A 21,039-nucleotide genomic window follows, 5' to 3' on the forward strand; every position below is an offset into this window, starting at 1 on the left:
CAATTCCAGTCCTCTACTCAAAAAGGTGGCATTACATGGTGGTATCAACAGCTAATAACGGAGAATAGACCAAACAAATTCACATCATTACAAAAATGGGAGAAGGATTGGTCAAGAACATTGGAAAAGGAAGATTGGGAAATGGTTTTTCGAACCTGCTATAAGATGTCCCGTTGTATGAATCACTCAGAAATGTTCTTAAAATTGCTCCATAGATCATATTTCACCCCTGAGAAACAACATAAGATTTGGCCATCCATTTCTAAATTTTGCTGGAGAAAGTGTGGAGAAGTGGGCAGTATCTTCCATGTATTTTGGTCATGCCCTCTACTGAGACCTATTTGGGTCGAAGTGTTCACCTTGATTGGGGACATTGCGGGAGTGGGGATACCACTGGACCCGGTTATTGCTCTGTTTCATTTTTTCCCGGGGAACTTATCAAAGGGAGATAGATATATATTGGGGCACATTCTGATTTCTGCAAAAGCTGCTATTGCTCAATTGTGGAGAACAGACTGTGTGCCCAGCTTAGGTCATATAATAAATAAAGTAAATTGCCATTGTGATTTTGAGACAGCGGACAGTAACTATTCTACTGCGGTCTCTTCGCCCCATATGCTGTGGTTTAAATGGAAAGAATATAGGGATAGTCTGGGAGGAAATCCCTTGAGACCTGGCCCAACTGATATTGGAATACTACATTCTCCTTCTCCTTCCAATAATATTGTCTCTTGAGTTCCAAAAGTGTATTGTTTTGTCGATATAGAACTGGGTTATACAATACCGTTTTGAAAATGTGATATTTGTATGTATTTTCTGAGTGTGTAGTATCAAAAATTTAGCTATTTACTCTTTTACTTTTGTCCCCCTCCTTTTATTTTATTGTGTTTTTAAATATTATTTTATTTTATTTTTTGTATATGTTATTGTTGAGATTATTATAATATTTCAATTTATTTACGGTATCTAATAAAAATATAATTGGTAAAAAAAAAAAAAAAAAAGGACTTGCACCAAATATCAGGAAGAGGAAGACTCAGATATAGCTGTTTTTGCATTTGGGAGAACTATTGTAAATATCTGACACTCCTTTGCCACTCTATGTATTCTACAAGTGCTACAGTCGAACCAAGCGCTTAAACCGCCAGGGGCTCTGTGGTGCAATGGATAGCGCATTGGACTTCTAGTTGGTTGTAGTTATTCAAAGGTTGTGGGTTTGAGTCCCACCAGAGTCGTTCTTCAGTTTTAAATGCAAATATGTAAGATTTACATCCATCTTTTCATAACAGTATGATTGGAGATTGAACATCCTTATTCAGGTACTACATAAACAATATAATGATCGGTTATTGACTGGAAAGTCCCTTTCAAAGTTAGATTACAAGTTAAAATGTAATGTCAGATTCCTTTAAACCTGTAATTGTTACTTTGAAAACACTTTTGTCTCTACTCAACTAGCCTTGCTCAGATTGAGTGGTATGTATTCTAAAAGAGCATAAAAAAAGTCTCCCTGCAGTCCTTAATTGTGTACCATAAATTATGTCACTTAATCCGCATACTTAAAATAGGACTTGCACCAAATATCAGCAAGAGGAAGACTCAGATATAGCTGTTTTTGCATTTGAGAGAACTATTGTAAATATCTTACACTTCTTTGCCACTCTATGTATTCTACAAGTGCTACAGACGAACCAAGCGCTTAAACCACTAGGGGATCTGTGGCGCAATGGATAGCGCATTGGACTTCTAGTTGGTTGTAGTTATTCAAAGGTTGTGGGTTCGAGTCCCACCAGAGTCGTTCTTTAGTTTTAAATGCAAATAATTCGGATTTACATACAACTTTTCATAACAATATGATTGGAGTTTGGAGATCCTTATACTATATAAACAATATAATGATCGGTTGTTGACTGGAAAGTCCCTTTCAAAGTTAGATTACAAGTTACAATGTAATTTCAGATTCCTTTAAACCAGTAATTGGTGTTTTGAAAACACTTTTGTCTCTGCTCAACTAGCCTTGCTCAGATTGACGGGTATGTATTCTATAACATCATAAAAAAATGTCTCCCTACAGTCCATAATTGTGTACCACAAATTATGTCACTAAATCTGCATACTTAAAAAAGGACTTGCACCAAATATCAGCAAGAGGAAGACTCAGATATAGCTGTTTTTGCATTTGGGAGAACTATTGTAAATATCTGACACTCCTTTGCCACTCTATGTATTCTACAAGTGCTACAGTCGAACCAAGCGCTTAAACCGCCAGGGGCTCTGTGGTGCAATGGATAGCGCATTGGACTTCTAGTTGGTTGTAGTTATTCAAAGGTTGTGGGTTTGAGTCCCACCAGAGTTGTTCTTCAGTTTTAAATGCAAATATGTAAGATTTACATCCATCTTTTCATAACAGTATGATTGGAGATTGAACATCCTTATTCAGGTACTACATAAACAATATAATGATCGGTTATTGACTGGAAAGTCCCTTTCAAAGTTAGATTACAAGTTAAAATGTAATGTCAGATTCCTTTAAACCTGTAATTGTTACTTTGAAAACACTTTTGTCTCTACTCAACTAGCCTTGCTCAGATTGAGTGGTATGTATTCTAAAAGAGCATAAAAAAATGTCTCCCTGCAGTCCTTAATTGTGTACCACAAATAATGTCACTAAATCCGCATACTTAATATAGGACTTGCACCAAATATCAGCAAGAGGAAGACTCAGATATAGCTGTTTTTGCATTTGAGAGAACTATTGTAAATACCTGACACTCCTTTACATCTCTATGTATTCTACAAGTGCTACAGTCGAACCAAGCGCTTAAACCACCAGGGGCTCTGTCGCGCAATGGATAGCGCATTGGACTTCTCGTTGGTTGTAGTTATTCAAAGGTTGTGGGTTCGAGTCCCACCAGAGTCATTCTTTAGTTTTAAATGCAAATAATTAGGATTTACATACAACTTTTCATAACAATATGATTGGAGTTTGGAGATCCTTATTCTACAAAAACAATATAATGATCGGTTGTTGACTGGAAAGTCCCTTTCAAAGTAAGATCACAAGTTACAATGTAATTTCAGATTCCTTTAAACCAGTAATTGGTGTTTTGAAAACACTTTTGTCTCTACTCAACTAGCCTTGCTCAGATTGAGGGGTATGTATTCTAAAACATCATAAAAAAATGTCTCCCTACAGTCCTTAATTGTCTACCACAAATTTTGTCACTAAATCCGCTTACTTAAAATAGGACTTGCACCAAATATCAGCAAGAGGAAGACTCAGATATGGCTGTTTTTGCATTTGGGAGAACTATTGTAAATTTCTGACACTCCTTTGCATCTCTATGTATTCTACAAGTGCTACAGTCGAACCATGCGCTTAAACCACCAGGGGCTCTGCAAAAACAATGAAATTTCAGATTCCTTTAAACCAGTAATTGGTGTTTTGAAAACACTTTTCTCTCTACTCAACTAGCCTTGCTCAGAATGAGTGGTATGTATTCTAAAACATCATAAAAAAATGTCTCCCTACAGTCCTTAATTTGTACCACAAATTATGTCACTAAATCCGCATACTTAAAATAGGACAAGCACCAAATATCAGCAAGAGGAAGTCTCAGATATAGCTGTTTTTGCATTTGGGAGAACTATTGTAAATATCTGAAACTCCTTTGCCACTCTATGTATTCTACAAGTGCTACAGTCGAACCAAGCGCTTAAACCGCCAGGGGCTCTGTGGCGCAATGGATAGCGCATTGGACTTCTAGTTGGTTGTACTTATTCAAAGGTTGTGGGTTCGAGTCCCACCAGATTCATTCTTTAGTTTTAAATGCAAATATGTAGGATTTACATACAACTTTTCATAACATTATGATTGGAGTTTGGAGATCCTTATACTACATAAACAATATAATGATCGGTTATTGACTGGAAAGTCCCTTTCAAAGTTAGATTACAAGTTACAATGTAATTTCAGATTCCTTTAAACCAGTAATTGTTGTTTTGAAAATACTTTTGTCTCTGCTCAACTAGCCTTGCTGAGATTGACGGGTATGTATTCTATAACATCATAAAAAAATGTCTCCCTACAGACCATAATTGTGTACCACAAATTATGTCACTAAATCTGCATACTTAAAAAAGGACTTGCACCAAATATCAGCAAGAGGAAGACTCAGATATAGCTGTTTTTGCATTTGGGAGAACTATTGTAAATATCTGACACTCCTTTGCCACTCTATGTGTTCTACAAGTGCTACAGTCGAACCAAGCGCTCGAACCGCCTGGGGCTCTGTGGCGCAATGGATAGCGCATTGGACTTCTAGTTGGTTGTAGTTATTCAAAGGTTTTGGGTTTGAGTCCCACCAGAGTCGTTCTTTAGTTTTAAATGCAAATAATTAGGATTTACATACAACTTTTCATAACAATATGATTGGAGTTTGGAGATCGTTATACTACATAAACAATATAATGATCGGTTGTTGACTGGAAAGTCCCTTTCAAAGTAAGATCACAAGTTGCAATGTAATTTCAGATTCCTTTGCCACTCTATGTATTCTACAAGTGCTACAGTCGAACCAAGCGCTTAAACCGCCAGGGGATCTGTGGCGCAATGGATTGTGCTTTTGACTTCTAGTTGGTTGTAGTTATTCAAAGGTTGTGGGTTTGAGTCCCACCAGAGTCATTATTTAGTTTTAAATGCAAATAATTAGGATTTACATACAACTTTTCATAACAATATGATTGGAGTTTGGAGATCTATATACTACATAAACAATATAATGATCGGTTGTTGACTGGAAAGTCCCTTTCAATGTAAGATCACAAGTTACAATGTAATTTCAGATTCCTTTAAACCAGTAATTGGTGTTTTGAAAACACTTTTGTCTCTACTCAACTAGCCTTGCTCAGATTGAGGGGTATGTATTCTAAACATCATAAAAAAAAGTCTCCCTACAGTCCTTAATTGTGTACCACAAGTTATGTCACTAAATCTGCATACTTAAAATAGGACTTGCACCAAATATCAGCAAGAGGAAGACTCAGATATAGCTGTTTTTGCATTTGGGAGAACTATTGTAAATTTATGACACTCCTTTACCACTCTATGTATTCTACAAGTACTACAGTCGAACCAAGCGCTTAAACTGCCAGGGGCTCTGTGACGCAATGGATAGCGCATTGGACTTCTAGTTGGTTGTAGTTATTCAAAGGTTGTGGCGTCGAGTCCCACCAGAGTCGTTCTTTAGTTTTAAATGCAAATAATTAGGATTTCCATACAACTTTTCATAACAATATGACAGGAGTTTGGAGATCCTTATACTACATAAACAATATAATGATCGGTTGATGACTGGAAAGTCCCTTTCAAAGTAAGATCACAAGTTGCAATGTAATTTCAGATTCCTTTGCCACTCTATGTATTCTACAAGTGCTACAGTCAAACCAAGCACTTAAACCGCCAGCAGTTCTGTGGCGCAATGGAAAGTGCATTGGACTTCTAGTTGGTTGTAGTTATTCAAAGGTTGTGGGTTCGAGTCCACCAGATTCGTTCTTTAGTTTTAAATGCAAATATGTAGGATTTACATACAACTTTTTATAACAATATGATTGGAGATTGGAGATACTTATACTACATAAACAATATAATGATCGGTTTTTGACTGGAAAGCCCCTTTCAAAGTTAGATCACAAGTTACAATGTAATTTCAGATTCCTTTAAACCTGTAATTGGTACTTTGAAAACACTTTTGTCTCTACTCAACTAGCCTTGCTCAGATTGAGTGGTATGTATTGTAAAACATCACAAAAAAATGTCTCCCTACAGTCCTTAATTGTGTACCACAAATTATGTCAATAAATCCGCATACTTAAAATAGGACTTGCACCAAATATCAGCAAGACGAAGACTCAGATATAGCTGTATTTGCATTTGGGAGAACTATTGAAAATTTCTGACACTCCTTTGCCACTCTATCTATTCTACAAGTGCTACAGTCGAACCAAGCGCTTAAACTGCCAGGGGCGCGGTGGAGCAATAGATAGCGCGTTAGACTTCCAGTTGGTTGTAGTTATTCAAAAGATGTGGGCTTGAGTCCCACCAGAGTCGTTCTTTAGTTTTAAATGCAAATATTTAGGATTTACATACAACTTTTCATAACAATATGATTGGTGATTGGAGATCCTTATACTACATAAACAATATAATGATCGGTTATTGACTGGAAAGTCCCTTTCAAAGTTAGATTACAAGTTAAAATGTAATTTCAGATTCCTTTAAACCTGTAATTGGTACTTTGAAAACACTTTTGTCTCTACTCAACTAGCCTTGCTCAGATTGAGTGGTATGTATTCTAAAACATCATAAAAAAATGTCTCCCTACAGTCCTTAATTGTGTACCACAAATTATGTCAATAAATCCACATACTTAAAATAGGACTTGCAACAATTATCAGCAAGAGGAAGACTCAGATATAGCTGTTTTTGCATTTGGGAGAACTATTGTAAATATCTGACACTCCTTTGCCACTCTATGTATTCTACAAGTGCTACAGTCGAACCAAGCGCTTAAACCGCCAGGGGCTCTGTGGCGCAATGGGTAGCATGTTAGACTTCTAGTTGGTAGTAGTTATTCAAAAGTTGTGGGTTCGAGTCCCACCAAAGTCATTCTTTAGTTTTAAATGCAAATATTTAAGATTAACATTCAACTTTTCATAACAATATGATAGGAGATTGGAGATCCTTATACTATATAAACAATATAATGATCGGTTGTTGACTGGAAAGTCCCTTTCAAAGTTAAATTACAAGTAATAATGTAATTTCAGATTCCTTTAAACCAGTAATTGGTGTTTTGAAAACACTTTTGTCTCTACTCAACTAGCCTTGCTCAGATTGAGGGGTATGTATTCTAAAACATCATAAAAAAATGTCTCCCTTCAGTCCTTAAGTGTGTAACACAAATTATGTCACTAAATACGCATACTTAAAATAGGACTTGCACCAAATATCAGCAAGAGGAAGACTCAGATATAGCTGTTTTTGCATTTGGGACAACTATTGTAAATATCTGACACTCCTTTGCCACTCTATGTATTCTACAAGTGCTACAGTCGAACCAAAAGCTTAAACAGCCAGGGGCTCTGTGGCCCAATGGATAGCGCATTGGTCTTCTAGTTGGATGTATTTATTCAAAGGTTGTGGGTTCGAGTCCCTCCTTAGTCATTCTTTAGTTTTAAAAGCAAATATTTAGGATTTACATTCAACTTTTCATAACAATATGATTGGAGATTGGAGATCCTTATACTACATATACATTATAATGATCGGTTTTTGACTGGAAAGTCCCTTTCAAAGTAAGATCACAAGTTACAATGTAATTTTAGATTCCTTTAAACCAGTAATTGGTGTTTTGAAAACACTTTTGTCTCTATTCAACTAGCCTTGCTCAGATTGAGGGCTATGTATTCTAAAACATCATAAAAAAATGTCTCCCTACAGTCCTTAATTGTGTACCACAAATTATGTCACTAAATCCGCATACTTAAAATAGGACTTGCACCAAATATCAGCAAGAGGAAGACTCAGATATAGCTGTTTTTGCATTTGGGAGAACTATTGTAAATTTCTGACACTCCTTTGCCACTCTATGTATTCTACAAGTGCTACAGTCGAACCAAGCGCTAAAACCGCCATGGGCTCTGTGGCGCAATGGATAGCGCATTGGACTTCTAGTTGGTTGTAGTTATTCAAAGGTTGTGGGTTCGAGTCCCACCTTAGTCGTTCTTTAGTTTTAAATGCAAATATTTAGGATTTACATTCAACTTTTCATAACAATATGATTGGAGATTGGAGATCCTTATACTACGTAAACAATATAATGATCGGTTGTTGACTGGAAAGTCCCTTTCGAAGTTAGATCACAAGTTACAATGTAATTTCAGATTCCTTTAAACCAGTAATTGGTGTTTTGAAAAATTACATTGTATCCGCATACTTAAAATAGGACTTGCACCAAATATCAGCAAGAGGAAGACTCAGATATAGCTATTATTGCATTTGGGAGAACTATTGTAAATTTCTGACACTCATTTGCCACTGTATGTATTCTACAAGTGCTACAGTCGAAACAAGCACTTAAACTACCAAGGGCACGGTGGTGCAATGGATAGCACGTTAGACTTCTAGTTGGTTGTAGTTATTCAAAAGTTGTGGGCTTGAGTCCCACCAGAGTCATTCTTTAGTTTTAAATGCAAATATTTAGGATTTACATACAACTTTTCATAACAATATGATTGGAGATTGGAGATCCTTATACTACATAAACATTATAATGATCGGTTTTTGACTGGAAAGTCCCTTTCAAAGTAAGATCACAAGTTACAATGTAATTTCAGATTCCTTTAAACCAGTAATTGGTGTTTTGAAAACACTTTTGTCTCTATTCAACTAGCCTTGCTCAGATTGAGGGCTATGTATTCTAAAACATCATAAAAAAATGTCTCCCTACAGTCCTTAATTGTGTACCACAAATTATGTCACTAAATCCGCATACTTAAAATAGGACTTGCACCAAATATCAGCAAGAGGAAGACTCATATATAGCTGTTTTTGCATTTGGGAGAACTATTGTAAATTTCTGACACTCCTTTGCAACTCTATGTATTCTACAAGTGCTACAGTCGAACCAAGCGCTAAAACCGCCATGGGCTCTGTGGTGCAATGGATAGCACATTGGACTTCTATTTGGTTGTAGTTATTCAAAGGTTGTGGTTTCAAGTCCCACCAGAGTCGTTAATTCATTTTAAATGCAAATATGTAAGATTTAAATTTAACTTTTCATAACAATATGATTGGAGATTGGACATCCTTAAACAGGTACTACGTAAACAATATAATGATCGGTTATTGACTGGAAAGACCCTTTCAAAGTTAGATTACAAGTTACAATGTCATTTAAGATTCCTTTAAACCAGTAATTGGTGTTTTGAAAACACTTTTGTCTCTACTCAACTAGCCTTGCTCAGATTGAGTGGTATGTATTCAAAAACATCATAAAAAAATGTCTCCCTACAGTCCTTAATTGTGTACCACAAATTATGTCACTAAATCCGCATAGTTAAAATAGGATTTGCACCAAATATCAGCAATAGGAAGACTCAGATATAGCTGCTTTTGCATTTCGGAGAACTATTGTAAATATCTGACACTCCTTTGCCACTCTATCTATTCTACAAGTGCTACAGTCGAACCAAGCGCTTAAACTGCCAGGGGCGCGGTGGCGCAATGGATAGCGCGTTAGACTTCTAGTTGGTTGCAGTTATTCAAAAGTTGTGGGCTTGAGTCCCACCAGAGTCATTCTTTAGTTTTAAATGCAAATATTTAGGATTTACATACAACTTTTCATAACAATATGATTGGAGATTGGAGATCCTTATACTACATAAACAATATAATGATCGGGTTTTGACTGGAAAGTCCCTTTCAAAGTTAGATTACAAGTTACAATGCAATTTCAGATTCCTTTAAACCAGTAATTGGTGTTCTGAAAACACTTTTGTCTCTACTCAACTAGCCTTGCTCAGATTGAGTGGTATGTATTCTAAAACATCAGAAAGAATTGTCTCCCTACAGTCCTTAATTGTGTACCACAAGTTATGTCACTAAATCCGCATACTTAAAATAGGACTTGCACCAAATATCAGCAAGAGGAAGACTCAGATATAGCTGTTTTTGCATTTGGGAGAACTATTGTAAATATCTGACACTCATTTGCCACTCTATGTATTCTACAAGTGCTACAGTCGAACCAAGTGCTTAAACTGCCAGGGGCACTGTGGCGCAATGGATAGCGTGTTAGACTTCTAGTTGGTTGTAGTTATTCAAAAGTTGTGGGCTTGAGTCCCACCAGAGTCGTTCTATAGTTTTAAATGCAAATATTTAGGATTTACATACAACTTTTCATAACAATATGATTGGAGATTGGAGATCCTTATACTACATAAACAATATAATGATCGGTTTTTGACTGGAAAGTCCCTTTCAAAGTAAGATCACAAGTTACAATGGAATTTCAGATTCCTTTAAACCAGTAATTGGTGTTTTGAAAACACTTTTGTCTCTACTCAACTAGCCTTGCTCAGATTGAGGGGTATGTATTCTAAAACATCATAAAAAAATGTCTCCCTACAGTCCTTAATTGTGTACCACAAATTATGTCACTAAATCCGCATACTTAAAATAGGACTTGCACCAAATATCAGCAAGAGGAAGACTCAGATATAGCTGTTTTTGCATTTGGGAGAACTATTGTAAATTTCTGACACTCCTTTGCCACTCTATGTATTCTACAAGTGCTACAGTCGAACCAAGCGCAAAAACCGCCATGGGCTCTGTGGCGCAATGGATAGCGCATTGGACTTCTAGTTGGTTGTAGTTATTCAAAGGTTGTGGGTTCAAGTCCCACCAGAGTCTTTCTTTAGTTTTAAATGCAAATATGTAAGATTTAAATTCAACTTTTCATAAAAATATGATTGGAGATTGGACATCCTTATACTACATAAACAATATAATGATCGGTTTTTGACTGGAAAGTCCCTTTCAAAGTTAGATTACAAGTTACAATGCAATTTCAGATTCCTTTAAACCAGTAATTGGTGTTTTGAAAACACTTTTGTCTCTACTCAACTAGCCTTGCTCAGATTGAGTGGTATGTATTCTAAAACATCAGAAAAAATTGTCTCCCTACAGTCCTTAATTGTGTACCACAAGTTATTTCACTAAATCCGCATACTTAAAATAGGACTTGCACCAAATATCAGCAGGAGGAAGACTCAGATATAGCTGTTTTTGCATTTGGGAGAACTATTGTAAATATCTGACACTCCTTTGCCACTCTATGTATTCTACAAGTGCTACAGTCGAACCAAGTGCTAGAACCGAAAGGGGCTCTATGGCGCAATGGATAGCGAATTGGACTTCTAGTTGGTTGTAGTTATTAAAAAGTTGTGGGTTCAAGTCCCCCCAGAGTCATTCTTTTGTTTAAAATGCAAATATTTAGGAATTACATTCAAGTTTTCATAACAATATGATTGGAGATTGGACATCCTTATACTACATAAACAATATAATGATCGGTTTTTGACTGGAATGTCCCTTTCAAAGTTAGATCACAAGTTACAATGTAATTTCAGATTCCTTTAAACCAGTAATTGGTGTTTTGAAAACACTTTTCTCTCTGCTCAACTAGCCTTGCTCAGATTGAGGGGTATGTATTCTAAAACATCATAAATAAATGTCTCCCTACAGTCCTTAATTGTGTACCACAAATGATGTCAATAAATCAGCATTCTTAAAATAGGACTTGCACCAAATATCAGCAAAAGGAAGACTCAGATATAGCTGTTTTTGCATTTGGGAGAACTATTGTAAATATCTGACACTCCTTTGCCACTCTATGTATTCTACAAGTGCTACAGTTGAACCAAGCGCGGATACCGCCTTGGGCTCTGTGGCGATTTATAGCGCATTAGACTTCTAGTTGGTTGTAGTTATTCAAAGGTTGTGGGTTTGAGTGCCACCAGAGTCGTTATTTAGTTTTAAATGCAAATATTTAGGATTTACATACAACTTTTCATAACAATATGATTGGAGATTGGAGATCCTTATACTATATAAACAATATAATGATCGGTTGTTGACTGGAAAGTCCCTTTCAAAGTAAGAACACAAGTTACAATGTAATTTCAGATTCCTTTAAACCAGTAATTGGTGTTTTCAAAACTCTTTTGTCTCTACTCAACTAGCCTTTCTCAGATTGAGGGGTATGTATTCTAAAACATCATAAAAAAATGTCTCCCTACAGTCCTTAATTGTGTACCACAAATTATGTCACTAAATCCGCATACTTAAAATAGGACTTGCACCAAATATCAGCAAGAGGAAGACTCAGATATAGCTGTTTTTGCATTTGGGAGAACTATTGTAAATTTCTGACACTCCTTTGCCACTCTATGTATTCTACAAGTGCTACAGTCGAACCAAGCGCAAAAACCGCCATGGGCTCTGTGGCGCAATGGATAGTGCATTTGACTTCTAGTTGGTTGTAGTTATTCAAAGGTTGTGGGTTCGAGTCCCACCAGAATCTTTCTTTAGTTTTAAATGCAAATATGTAAGATTTAAATTCAACTTTTCATAAAAATATGATTGGAGATTGGACATCCTTATACTACATAAACAATATAATGATCGGTTTTTGACTGGAAAGTCCCTTTCAAAGTTAGATTACAAGTTACAATGCAATTTCAGATTCCTTTAAACCAGTAATTGGTGTTTTGAAAACACTTTTGTCTCTACTCAACTAGCCTTGCTCAGATTGAGTGGTATGTATTCTAAAACATCAGAAAAAATTGTCTCCCTACAGTCCTTAATTGTGTACCACAAGTTATGTCACTAAATCCGCATACTTAAAATAGGACTTGCACCAAATATCAGCAGGAGGAAGACTCAGATATAGCTGTTTTTGCATTTGGGAGAACTATTGTAAATATCTGACACTCCTTTGCCACTCTATGTATTCTACAAGTGCTACAGTCGAACCAAGCGCTAGAACCGAAAGGGGCTCTATGGCGCAATGGATAGCGAATTGGACTTCTAGTTGGTTGTAGTTATTCAAAGGTTGTGGGTTCAAGTCCCCCCAGAGTCATTCTTTTGTTTAAAATGCAAATATTTAGGAATTACATTCAAGTTTTCATAACAATATGATTGGAGATTGGACATCCTTATACTACATAAACAATATAATGATCGGTTTTTGACTGGAATGTCCCTTTCAAAGTTAGATCACAAGTTACAATGTAATTTCAGATTCCTTTAAACCAGTAATTGGTGTTTTGAAAACACTTTTCTCTCTGCTCAACTAGCCTTGCTCAGATTGAGGGGTATGTATTCTAAAACATCATAAATAAATGTCTCCCTACAGTCCTTAATTGTGTACCACAAATTATGTCAATAAATCAGCATTCTTAAAATAGGACTTGCACCAAATATCAGCAAAAGGAAGACTCAGATATAGCTGTTTTTGCATTTGGGAGAACTATTGTAAATATCTGACACTCCTTTGCCACTCTATGTATTCTACAAGTGCTACAGTTGAACCAAGCGCGGAAACCGCCTTGGGCTCTGTGGCGATTTATAGCGCATTGGACTTCTAGTTGGTTGTAGTTATTCAAAGGTTGTGGGTTTGAGTGCCACCAGAGTCGTTATTTAGTTTTAAATGCAAATATTTAGGATTTACATTCAACTTTTCATAACAATATGATTGGAGATTGGAGATCCTTATACTATATAAACAATATAATGATCGGTTGTTGACTGGAAAGTCCCTTTCAAAGTTAGATTACAAGTTACAATGCAATTTCAGATTCCTTTAAACCAGTAATTGGTGTTTTGAAAACACTTTTGTCTCTACTCAACTAGCCTTGCTCAGATTGAGTGGTATGTATTATAAAACATCAGAAAAAATTGTCTCCCTACAGTCCTTAATTGTGTACCACAAGTTATTTCACTATATCCGCATACTTAAAATAGGACTTGCACCAAATATCAGCAGGAGGAAGACTCAGATATAGCTGTTTTTGCATTTGGGAGAACTATTGTAAATATCTGACACTCCTTTGCCACTCTATGTATTCTACAAGTGCTACAGTCGAACCAAGCGCTAGAACCGAAAGGGGCTCTATGGCGCAATGGATAGCGAATTGGACTTCTAGTTGGTTGTAGTTATTCAAAGGTTGTGGGTTCAAGTGCCCCCAGAGTCATTCTTTTGTTTAAAATGCAAATATTTAGGAATTACATTCAAGTTTTCATAACAATATGATTGGAGATTGGACATCCTTATACTACATAAACAATATAATGATCGGTTTTTGACTGGAATGTCCCTTTCAAAGTTAGATCACAAGTTACAATGTAATTTCAGATTCCTTTAAACCAGTAATTGGTGTTTTGAAAACACTTTTCTCTCTGCTCAACTAGCCTTGCTCAGATTGAGGGGTATGTATTCTAAAACATCATAAATAAATGTCTCCCTACAGTCCTTAATTGTGTACCACAAATTATGTCAATAAATCAGCATTCTTAAAATAGGACTTGCACCAAATATCAGCAAAAGGAAGACTCAGATATAGCTGTTTTTGCATTTGGGAGAACTATTGTAAATATCTGACACTCCTTTGCCACTCTATGTATTCTACAAGTGCTACAGTTGAACCAAGCGCGGAAACCGCCTTGGGCTCTGTGGCGATTTATAGCGCATTGGACTTCTAGTTGGTTGTAGTTATTCAAAGGTTGTGGGTTTGAGTGCCACCAGAGTCGTTATTTAGTTTTAAATGCAAATATTTAGGATTTACATACAACTTTTCATAACAATATGATTGGAGATTGGAGATCCTTATACTATATAAACAATATAATGATCGGTTGTTGACTGGAAAGTCCCTTTCAAAGTAAGAACACAAGTTACAATGTAATTTCAGATTCCTTTAAACCAGTAATTGGTGTTTTCAAAACTCTTTTGTCTCTACTCAACTAGCCTTTCTCAGATTGAGGGGTATGTATTCTAAAACATCATAAAAAAATGTCTCCCTACAGTCCTTAATTGTGTACCACAAATTATGTCACTAAATCCGCATACTTAAAATAGGACTTGCACCAAATATCAGCAAGAGGAAGACTCAGATATAGCTGTTTTTGCATTTGGGAGAACTATTGTAAATTTCTGACACTCCTTTGCCACTCTATGTATTCTACAAGTGCTACAGTCGAACCAAGCGCAAAAACCGCCATGGGCTCTGTGGCGCAATGGATAGCGCATTGGACTTCTAGTTGGTTGTAGTTATTCAAAGGTTGTGGGTTTGAGTCCCACCAGAATCTTTCTTTAGTTTTAAATGCAAATATGTAAGATTTAAATTCAACTTTTCATAAAAATATGATTGGAGATTGGACATCCTTATACTACATAAACAATATAATGATCGGTTTTTGACTGGAAAGTCCCTTTCAAAGTTAGATTACAAGTTACAATGCAATTTCAGATTCCTTTAAACCAGTAATTGGTGTTTTGAAAACACTTTTGTCTCTACTCAACTAGCCTTGCTCAGATTGAGTGGTATGTATTCTAAAACATCAGAACAAATTGTCTCCCTACAGTCCTTAATTGTGTACCACAAGTTATGTCACTAAATCCGCATACTTAAAATAGGACTTGCACCAAATATCAGCAGGAGGAAGACTCAGATATAGCTGTTTTTGCATTTGGGAGAACTATTGTAAATATCTGACACTCCTTTGCCACTCTATGTATTCTACAAGTGCTACAGTCGAACCAAGCGCTAGAACCGAAAGGGGCTCTATGGCGCAATGGATAGCGAATTGGACTTCTAGTTGGTTGTAGTTATTCAAAGGTTGTGGGTTCAAGTCCCCCCAGAGTCATTCTTTTGTTTAAAATGCAAATATTTAGGAATTACATTCAAGTTTTCATAACAATATGATTGGAGATTGGACATCCTTATACTACATAAACAATATAATGATCGGTTTTTGACTGGAATGTCCCATTCAAAGTTAGATCACAAGTTACAATGTAATTTCAGATTCCTTTAAACCAGTAATTGGTGTTTTGAAAACACTTTTCTCTCTGCTCAACTAGCCTTGCTCAGATTGAGGGGTATGTATTCTAAAACATCATAAATAAATGTCTCCCTACAGTCCTTAATTGTGTACCACAAATTATGTCAATAAATCAGCATTCTTAAAATAGGACTTGCACCAAATATCAGCAAAAGGAAGACTCAGATATAGCTGTTTTTGCATTTGGGAGAACTATTGTAAATATCTGACACTCCTTTGCCACTCTATGTATTCTACAAGTGCTACAGTTGAACCAAGCGTGGAAACCGCCTTGGGCTCTGTGGCGATGGATAGCGCATTGGACTTCTAGTTGGTTGTAGTTATTCAAAGGTTGTGGGTTTGAGTGCCACCAGAGTCGTTATTTAGTTTTAAATGCAAATATTTAGGATTTACATACAACTTTTCATAACAGTATGATTGGAGATTGGAGATCCTTATACTATATAAACAATATAATGATCGGTTGTTGACTGGAAAGTCCCTTTCAAAGTAAGAACACAAGTTACAATGTAATTTCAGATTCCTTTAAACCAGTAATTGGTGTTTTCAAAACTCTTTTGTCTCTACTCAACTAGCCTTGCTCAGATTGAGGGGTATGTATTCTAAAACATCATAAAAAAATGTCTCCCTACAGTCCTTAATTGTGTACCACAAATTATGTCACTAAATCCGCATACTTAAAATAGGACTTGCACCAAATATCAGCAAGAGGAAGACTCAGATATAGCTGTTTTTGCATTTGGGAGAACTATTGTAAATTTCTGACACTCCTTTGCCACTCTATGTATTCTACAAGTGCTACAGTCGAACCAAGCGCAAAAACCGCCATGGGCTCTGTGGCGCAATGGATAGCGCATTGGACTTCTAGTTGGTTGTAGTTATTCAAAGGTTGTGGGTTCAAGTCCCACCAGAGTCTTTCTTTAGTTTTAAATGCAAATATGTAAGATTTAAATTCAACTTTTCATAAAAATATGATTGGAGATTGGACATCCTTATACTACATAAACAATATAATGATCGGTTTTTGACTGGAAAGTCCCTTTCAAAGTTAGATTACAAGTTACAATGCAATTTCAGATTCCTTTAAACCAGTAATTGGTGTTTTGAAAACACTTTTGTCTCTACTCAACTAGCCTTGCTCAGATTGAGTGGTATGTATTCTAAAACATCAGAAAAAATTGTCTCCCTACAGTCCTTAATTGTGTACCACAAGTTATGTCACTAAATCCGCATACTTAAAATAGGACTTGCACCAAATATCAGCAGGAGGAAGACTCAGATATAGCTGTTTTTGCATTTGGGAGAACTATTGTAAATATCTGACACTCCTTTGCCACTCTATGTATTCTACAAGTGCTACAGTCGAACCAAGCGCTAGAACCAAAAGGGGCTCTATGGCGAAATGGATAGCGAATTGGACTTCTAGTTGGTTGTAGTTATTCAAAGGTTGTGGGTTCAAGTCCCCCCAGAGTCATTCTTTTGTTTAAAATGCAAATATTTAGGAATTACATTCAAGTTTTTATAACAATATGATTGGAGATTGGACATCCTTATACTACATAAACAATATAATGATCGGTTTTTGACTGGAATGTCCCTTTCAAAGTTAGATCACAAGTTACAATGTAATTTCAGATTCCTTTAAACCAGTAATTGGTGTTTTGAAAACACTTTTCTCTCTGCTCAACTAGCCTTGCTCAGATTGAGGGGTATGTATTCTAAAACATCATAAATAAATGTCTCCCTACAGTCCTTAATTGTGTACCACAAATTATGTCAATAAATCAGCATTCTTAAAATAGGACTTGCACCAAATATCAGCAAAAGGAAGACTCAGATATAGCTGTTTTTGCATTTGGGAGAACTATTGTAAATATCTGACACTCCTTTGCCACTCTATGTATTCTACAAGTGCTACAGTTGAACCAAGCGCGGAAACCGCCTTTGGCTCTGTGGCGATTTATAGCGCATTGGACTTCTAGTTGGTTGTAGTTATTCAAAGGTTGTGGGTTTGAGTGCCACCAGAGTCGTTATTTAGTTTTAAATGCAAATATTTAGGATTTACATACAACTTTTCATAACAATATGATTGGAGATTGGAGATCCTTATACTATATAAACAATATAATGATCGGTTGTTGACTGGAAAGTCCCTTTCAAAGTAAGAACACAAGTTACAATGTAATTTCAGATTCCTTTAAACCAGTAATTGGTGTTTTCAAAACTCTTTTGTCTCTACTCAACTAGCCTTTCTCAGATTGAGGGGTATGTATTCTAAAACATCATAAAAAAATGTCTCCCTACAGTCCTTAATTGTGTACCACAAATTATGTCACTAAATCCGCATACTTAAAATAGGACTTGCACCAAATATCAGCAAGAGGAAGACTCAGATATAGCTGTTTTTGCATTTGGGAGAACTATTGTAAATTTCTGACACTCCTTTGCCACTCTATGTATTCTACAAGTGCTACAGTCGAACCAAGCGCAAAAACCGCCATGGGCTCTGTGGCGCAATGGATAGCGCATTGGACTTCTAGTTGGTTGTAGTTATTCAAAGGTTGTGGGTTCGAGTCCCACCAGAATCTTTCTTTAGTTTTAAATGCAAATATGTAAGATTTAAATTCAACTTTTCATAAAAATATGATTGGAGATTGGACATCCTTATACTACATAAACAATATAATGATCGGTTTTTGACTGGAAAGTCCCTTTCAAAGTTAGATTACAAGTTACAATGCAATTTCAGATTCCTTTAAACCAGTAATTGGTGTTTTGAAAACACTTTTGTCTCTACTCAACTAGCCTTGCTCAGATTGAGTGGTATGTATTCTAAAACATCAGAAAAAATTGTCTCCCTACAGTCCTTAATTGTGTACCACAAGTTATGTCACTAAATCCGCATACTTAAAATAGGACTTGCACCAAATATCAGCAGGAGGAAGACTCAGATATAGCTGTTTTTGCATTTGGGAGAACTATTGTAAATATCTGACACTCCTTTGCCACTCTATGTATTCTACAAGTGCTACAGTCGAACCAAGCGCTAGAACCGAAAGGGGCTCTATGGCACAATGGATAGCGAATTGGACTTCTAGTTGGTTGTAGTTATTCAAAGGTTGTGGGTTCAAGTCCCCCCAGAGTCATTCTTATGTTTAAAATGCAAATATTTAGGAATTACATTCAAGTTTTCTTAACAATATGATTGGAGATTGGACATCCTTATACTACATAAACAATATAATGATCGGTTTTTGACTGGAATGTCCCTTTCAAAGTTAGATCACAAGTTACAATGTAATTTCAGATTCCTTTAAACCAGTAATTGGTGTTTTGAAAACACTTTTCTCTCTGCTCAACTAGCCTTGCTCAGATTGAGGGGTATGTATTCTAAAACATCATAAATAAATGTCTCCCTACAGTCCTTAATTGTGTACCACAAATTATGTCAATAAATCAGCATTCTTAAAATAGGACTTGCACCAAATATCAGCAAAAGGAAGACTCAGATATAGCTGTTTTTGCATTTGGGAGAACTATTGTAAATATCTGACACTCCTTTGCCACTCTATGTATTCTACAAGTGCTACAGTTGAACCAAGCGCGGAAACCGCCTTGGGCTCTGTGGCGATTTATAGCGCATTGGACTTCTAGTTGGTTGTTGTTATTCAAAGGTTGTGGGTTTGAGTGCCACCAGAGTCGTTATTTAGTTTTAAATGCAAATATTTAGGATATACATTCAACTTTTCATAAAAATATGATTGGAGATTGGACATCCTTATACTACATAAACAATATAATGATCGGTTTTTGACTGGAAAGTCCCTTTCAAAGTTAGATTACAAGTTACAATGCAATTTCAGATTCCTTTAAACCAGTAATTGGTGTTTTGAAAACACTTTTGTCTCTACTCAACTAGCCTTGCTCAGATTGAGTGGTATGTATTCTAAAACATCAGAAAAAATTGTCTCCCTACAGTCCTTAATTGTGTACCACAAGTTATGTCACTAAATCCGCATACTTAAAATAGGACTTGCACCAAATATCAGCAGGAGGAAGACTCAGATATAGCTGTTTTTGCATTTGGGAGAACTATTGTAAATATCTGACACTCCTTTGCCACTCTATGTATTCTACAAGTGCTACAGTCGAACCAAGCACTAGAACCGAAAGGGGCTCTATGGCGCAATGGATAGCGAATTGGACTTCTAGTTGGTTGTAGTTATTCAAAGGTTGTGGGTTCAAGTCCCCCCAGAGTCATTCTTTTGTTTAAAATGCAAATATTTAGGAATTACATTCAAGTTTTCATAACAATATGATTGGAGATTGGACATCCTTATACTACATAAACAATATAATGATCGGTTTTTGACTGGAATGTCCCTTTCAAAGTTAGATCACAAGTTACAATGTAATTTCAGATTCCTTTAAACCAGTAATTGGTGTTTTGAAAACACTTTTCTCTCTGCTCAACTAGCCTTGCTCAGATTGAGGGGTATGTATTCTAAAACATCATAAATAAATGTCTCCCTACAGTCCTTAATTGTGTACCACAAATTATGTCAATAAATCAGCATTCTTAAAATAGGACTTGCACCAAATATCAGCAAAAGGAAGACTCAGATATAGCTGTTTTTGCATTTGGGAGAACTATTGTAAATATCTGACACTCCTTTGCCACTCTATGTATTCTACAAGTGCTACAGTTGAACCAAGCGCGGAAACCGCCTTGGGCTCTGTGGCGATTTATAGCGCATTGGACTTCTAGTTGGTTGTAGTTATTCAAAGGTTGTGGGTTTGAGTGCCACCAGAGTCGTTATTTAGTTTTAAATGCAAATATTTAGGATTTACATACAACTTTTCATAACAATATGATTGGAGATTGGAGATCCTTATACTATATAAACAATATAATGATCGGTTGTTGACTGGAAAGTCCCTTTCAAAGTAAGAACACAAGTTACAATGTAATTTCAGATTCCTTTAAACCAGTAATTGGTGTTTTCAAAACTCTTTTGTCTCTACTCAACTAGCCTTGCTCAGATTGAGGGGTATGTATTCTAAAACATCATAAAAAAATGTCTCCCTACAGTCCTTAATTGTGTACCACAAATTATGTCACTAAATCCGCATACTTAAAATAGGACTTGCACCAAATATCAGCAAGAGGAAGACTCAGATATAGCTGTTTTTCCATTTCAGAGAACTATTTTAAATATCTGACACTCCTTTGCCAAGCTATGTATTCTACAAGTGCTACAGTCGAACCAAGCGCAAAAACCGCCATGGGCTCTGTGGCGCAATGGGTTGCATGTTAAACTTCTAGTTGGTAGTAGTTATTCAAAAGTTGT

General features: G+C 36.1%; 10 non-coding genes across 10 annotated transcripts; all 10 read left to right on the plus strand.

Moving 5' to 3' along the window:
• The first annotated feature begins 1,149 nt into the window (after positions 1-1,149).
• On the plus strand, positions 1,150-1,235 carry TRNAR-UCU (transfer RNA arginine (anticodon UCU)). The gene is given in 2 exon segments: positions 1,150-1,186; positions 1,200-1,235. It is a non-coding gene; the product is annotated as a tRNA-Arg (tRNA).
• Positions 1,236-1,712: 477 nt separating this feature from the next.
• TRNAR-UCU (transfer RNA arginine (anticodon UCU)) lies at positions 1,713-1,798 on the plus strand. Its single transcript is given in 2 exon segments — positions 1,713-1,749; positions 1,763-1,798. It is a non-coding gene; the product is annotated as a tRNA-Arg (tRNA).
• A 1,036-nt stretch (positions 1,799-2,834) lies between these two features.
• Positions 2,835-2,920, plus strand: TRNAR-UCU (transfer RNA arginine (anticodon UCU)). Its single transcript is given in 2 exon segments — positions 2,835-2,871; positions 2,885-2,920. It is a non-coding gene; the product is annotated as a tRNA-Arg (tRNA).
• Positions 2,921-3,729: 809 nt separating this feature from the next.
• On the plus strand, positions 3,730-3,815 carry TRNAR-UCU (transfer RNA arginine (anticodon UCU)). The gene is given in 2 exon segments: positions 3,730-3,766; positions 3,780-3,815. It is a non-coding gene; the product is annotated as a tRNA-Arg (tRNA).
• Positions 3,816-7,697: 3,882 nt separating this feature from the next.
• TRNAR-UCU (transfer RNA arginine (anticodon UCU)) lies at positions 7,698-7,783 on the plus strand. The gene is given in 2 exon segments: positions 7,698-7,734; positions 7,748-7,783. It is a non-coding gene; the product is annotated as a tRNA-Arg (tRNA).
• Positions 7,784-8,708: 925 nt separating this feature from the next.
• Positions 8,709-8,794, plus strand: TRNAR-UCU (transfer RNA arginine (anticodon UCU)). Its single transcript is given in 2 exon segments — positions 8,709-8,745; positions 8,759-8,794. It is a non-coding gene; the product is annotated as a tRNA-Arg (tRNA).
• Positions 8,795-10,388: 1,594 nt separating this feature from the next.
• TRNAR-UCU (transfer RNA arginine (anticodon UCU)) lies at positions 10,389-10,474 on the plus strand. Its single transcript is given in 2 exon segments — positions 10,389-10,425; positions 10,439-10,474. It is a non-coding gene; the product is annotated as a tRNA-Arg (tRNA).
• A 4,372-nt stretch (positions 10,475-14,846) lies between these two features.
• Positions 14,847-14,932, plus strand: TRNAR-UCU (transfer RNA arginine (anticodon UCU)). Its single transcript is given in 2 exon segments — positions 14,847-14,883; positions 14,897-14,932. It is a non-coding gene; the product is annotated as a tRNA-Arg (tRNA).
• Positions 14,933-16,518: 1,586 nt separating this feature from the next.
• TRNAR-UCU (transfer RNA arginine (anticodon UCU)) lies at positions 16,519-16,604 on the plus strand. Its single transcript is given in 2 exon segments — positions 16,519-16,555; positions 16,569-16,604. It is a non-coding gene; the product is annotated as a tRNA-Arg (tRNA).
• Positions 16,605-18,190: 1,586 nt separating this feature from the next.
• Positions 18,191-18,276, plus strand: TRNAR-UCU (transfer RNA arginine (anticodon UCU)). The gene is given in 2 exon segments: positions 18,191-18,227; positions 18,241-18,276. It is a non-coding gene; the product is annotated as a tRNA-Arg (tRNA).
• Positions 18,277-21,039: the final 2,763 nt, after the last annotated feature.

This window comes from Taudactylus pleione, unplaced genomic scaffold (genome assembly GCF_031769625.1).
Source record: "Taudactylus pleione unplaced genomic scaffold, aTauple2 ptg000070l, whole genome shotgun sequence".
Classification (NCBI taxonomy): domain Eukaryota; kingdom Metazoa; phylum Chordata; class Amphibia; order Anura; family Myobatrachidae; genus Taudactylus; species Taudactylus pleione.